The sequence below is a fragment of the Musca autumnalis genome, unplaced genomic scaffold (assembly GCF_047663935.1).
Source record: "Musca autumnalis isolate F117 unplaced genomic scaffold, ASM4766393v1 scaffold_5, whole genome shotgun sequence".
NCBI lineage: Eukaryota > Metazoa > Arthropoda > Insecta > Diptera > Muscidae > Musca > Musca autumnalis.
In genome coordinates this window covers 134,019,544-134,022,797 of record NW_027412088.1, presented here as the reverse complement: position 1 = coordinate 134,022,797, position 3,254 = coordinate 134,019,544, and the positions used below count along the sequence as shown (strand labels likewise).

At 35.3% G+C, this 3,254-nt stretch overlaps 1 long non-coding RNA gene across 1 annotated transcript; it reads left to right on the top strand.

Moving 5' to 3' along the window:
- Positions 1 to 362: 362 nt before the first annotated feature.
- Positions 363 to 1,075, top strand: LOC141406198 (uncharacterized). Its single transcript, XR_012413337.1, has 2 exons — positions 363 to 456; positions 517 to 1,075. It is a non-coding gene; the product is annotated as an uncharacterized lncRNA (long non-coding RNA).
- Positions 1,076 to 3,254: the final 2,179 nt, after the last annotated feature.

Genomic DNA, 3,254 nt, shown 5'->3' with positions numbered 1-3,254 from the left:
GCTATCTGTGGTCCGTAAGCAAATAGTGCTTAAGCAAAGAATAATATTGGCCGAAAATCCTACAGTGATCAACGAGTGCAAGAGTATATGTACAAGACACTGATAGGCTAATGTGAAGACGTGCAGTACTTTGTATACTTGGAAGGAAAATTCTGTAAAATGTAGTGTCAACCTGATTTTATTCTCAATACTAGGTAGTATAATAGGTAAAAAAACTACAAATAAATATTAAAAATATCGAGTTCGCGGATACACCTATTGTATCACCAAGGCATTTTGGATATGGCTTGTGTATCATATGGTAGTGTCCTATGTTGGTATTTGGCAATGTTTATAGCTATAAAAATTACATTCCCATTCAGTTCCATTGAAACCTATAGAATTATTAGCCCCAGATTGGTTCCAGACTTTAGGCCTATGCAGCAAAATGCAACAACTTAAAAAAAACGGAGAAAGGTAATAACATTTTAAAATATCAATTTAAAAGATAATAAATGTATGTACATCTATTTACAGGAATATGTTAAGTTCAAATGCCAACATCCTCCGGTAGTATTGGTAGCGGCAGTGTCCATTATGACATAGAAAATATAGAAATTCAAATTTGACACCAAAATAGCAGCAAATCATCTTTTTTATTTGTTTTTCAACTGGACTTAAACATCATTGAAAAGGTTCAGAAAACATACGAAGTGATGAAACGAGAACACCAACGTTTACTTCATGTCCAAAAGCTGGTAGGTAAAACGATCCCGAGCCAATGGATATTGAGCTACAGCGAAATTATTTAGAAACCAAAACCGAAAATAAATGAAAATACATGTAACGCATACGGATTCTGCTAATGATTGGCCAAACCTAAAGGTGGTGATATTTATCGACAGTGGGGCAACTTTCGCAACCTACTAACGACCATAAACCATTACCACAAGTAGCTGCCGATGAAATAAAATAATTTGAATCAATGTTTTTGTATGTAAAATAATGTAATTTTGAAATGAGATTAAATTATAGCTATCTTTATTTATAGTACACACATATGTTTTTGTTAATAATACAAAAAAGACAGTGATAATCCGCAGGAAGTTTGTATTTTGCTCAGTTGAAGTATAATATGTATGCATATAGAGGTAGATAAAATGACATAACTTATAGTCGTACTTTCAATATTCCACTGCCTATCCCGATTTGAAAGTTTTAGCCACATTATCGAACTAAAATTAGTGAAATTTGGTATTAAGTCATCCTTGGGGATACAAAAGATTGTTACAGGCACAAAACATCTCTTAAGAAAACATACAGTTATAGGTCCACATTTTGGTATAGCCCCCATATAAGAGTACAGCCGTATTTAAGATTTTATTCACATTTTTCTACCAAATTATTTGGAATTTCGTGTTCACAGAAGATAAACAACTTACTCGGAAAAAACTATCCATATGTATATGTCCAATCCTGTCCAATTGTATGTATTTGTATCCAAGCCTAATTTTATGTAAAAGAATAAGGAAATGGAAGATCGCATTTCATCTAGGAAGTGTCTGGCCTTTAGTCTTTTACATGAAATGGAGCGGAAGCGAGCAACAAAGTTCATTGTGTTCTCACCTTAAAGCCCTGGGTACATAAGCAACCTCGTCTTCTGGCTTTTTTGCTTTGCTTCATTTTTGACTATAAAAATAAAAGAATAAAGAAGAAGAGGGCAACCTATTTCGAAATCAGCTCAGCAAGGAGTCAGGCAACGTGGCGGCTTATGTACCCAGGCCTTAACGTTAAAGGGTATATATGTACACTTTGATACACAAAAATGATTTTAGACCCCAAGTATGTGGGGACGGAATTTGTTTCAGACAATTTGGAGTCGAATTAGCCATGTGGGCTAGGGATTTGAGGACTTTGTTCCTACAGTTTGTCGCAGATAGGTGTGGCGTGCGCGGACTACGTGAACGTAGTATCGAACTACACAAACATCAGAAAGATTAGACCGTTCTCTGAAGCGTTGGCTGGTGAGTTCTCTGAATCCTTGCCAGTTGCCTTTCCCATGGTTAAGGAATGTACGGCGATCACAGGTTATGAAGAGATTGCAGTAATTTGTTTTTGTGTGTTTTCAGAGGAAACAAAAGTTCAATTCAGAAAATGGTTGATATAGGTCCTTATTTTGTTAAATAGAAGTTCTGAATATTGGAATAAAAATCCCAGTTGACATAAGAAAGTGATTATGAAAACAAGTAAAAACGGATCAGTCGGCTTTGCCGACAGAGATATACCCTCAGCCTGTGTGAATTGAAAGTTGCATCAATGGACAGACCGAATAGTAGTTATATACGGATTTGGATTAAAATACAAATTTCTTGTTGAGGAGGTACTTGAAGGAATGGACCCACATTGTCCATTTCGAGATAGGATCTTATATTGGGAGACATTTTTTTCGTGCCAGTGTGTCACCGTAGAATTTAGAGCTTTTGCACCATTAAGCATTGAAACACTTTTTTACAAAAACGTTTATATTTAGGGGGTCTTAAAAATGTTGGGCGTATGAACCGGCAAAAATATTGATTTCGATAGAAGCTCAAAAAGTTTTCCGGGAAAGATATCTAAAGGAATGAACCGAAAAAGTCCATCTTGGAAGTTGGTCTTATTTTGGGTGTCATTCGATAGATATCGCGATCACCTGTCGTTCCAGTTGGTCACCATATAATTCAGTGGTTTTGTACCTTTATCGATGTAAACAAGACCACTAGGTAAAAATTTTCAAGTGATCCTCGAAATTTAATACAAGGTTCAATGATCGTTTCTAAAGTAATATATTATTATTATTATTATTTGCGATCCATAAGCAGCATGTATTCTTGATCAGGATAAAATTCTGAATCGATCTACACGGTGGCCTTGAAGCAACTTTAAATGGAAGAGAAGTTTTTGCGGATTCTGAAACTACAATGTTTATAGATGAGAAACAAATCGCAGGAGCGCTTTTTAAATAAATCGCGATTCAAGTTGGCATTTGTAAGGGTTGTTTAGTTTTTCACAATTTTGCTTGGAAACCGCAAGTCGTATCGAAATGCGACTAAAAACAGTTGTTGCTATGGAAATTCCTCACAAGATTGACTTTTATGATGTTTTCGTAGGTTTTACCATTTTTGAGATACAGAAGTTGAAATTGGGACAATTCACTGACTTTATCGCCTCCTTATAAAACAATGTCATGACTGCAAATTCTCACATTAAACTTATATATCTCAAAAATGGTACAGCCT